This window comes from Priapulus caudatus, unplaced genomic scaffold (assembly GCF_000485595.1).
Source record: "Priapulus caudatus unplaced genomic scaffold, Priapulus_caudatus-5.0.1 Scaffold97, whole genome shotgun sequence".
In the NCBI taxonomy this organism is placed as follows: Eukaryota; Metazoa; Priapulida; class Priapulimorpha; order Priapulimorphida; family Priapulidae; genus Priapulus; species Priapulus caudatus.
The window spans coordinates 396,467-397,199 of NW_014577158.1; positions in this window are offsets into that span (position 1 = coordinate 396,467).

Sequence of the window (733 nt, forward strand, 5' to 3'; positions counted from 1 at the left end):
AGAGAGAGAGAGAGAGAGAGAGAGAGAGAGAGAGAGAGAGAGAGAGAGAGAGAGAGAGAGAGAGCGAGAGACGAGAACATTGCTCACCACAGTGGAGAGAGGCAGGTGGCAAATCGTAGAGCGAAGCTTCAATCCCTGTACAGCGACGTAGCACTGTACTGCATTGCTCCAGCGCTCTTCCGGGCTCTCAAGCCATAAACATGTCGCCATGGCCGGGAAACGTCCTTTCCATTATCCGAACATACAACATCACCATCAACATCAACAACAGCATAACATCTGTGATATGAAAAAACAGGTTTGGAGGAACTGGAGACACTGCCCTGGAATTTTTCTGGCTTCCCAATAGCCAGTGTCCTTTCCAGTGTCCAAGTTTCCAGTAGGCAATAGCTTTTCGAGTGTCTGAACGTACAGCGTTTGTTCAGCACTGGTTATGAACACCCCATGGCCTTCAGTAGACGTAGAACGACCTCTCCGTGATCTTCAGTAGCCGTAGAACGACCTCTCTGTGACCTTCAGTAGCCGTAGAACGCCCTCTCCGTCACCTTCAGTAGCCGTAGAACGACCTCTCCGTAACCTTTAGTATCCGTAGAACGCCCTCGCCGTGACCTTAGTAGCCGTAGAACGACCACTCCCTGACCTTCAGTAGCCGTAGAACGCCCTCTCCGTCACCTTCAGTAGCCGTAGAACGACCTCTCCGTAACCTTTAGTATCCGTAGAACGACCTCTCCGT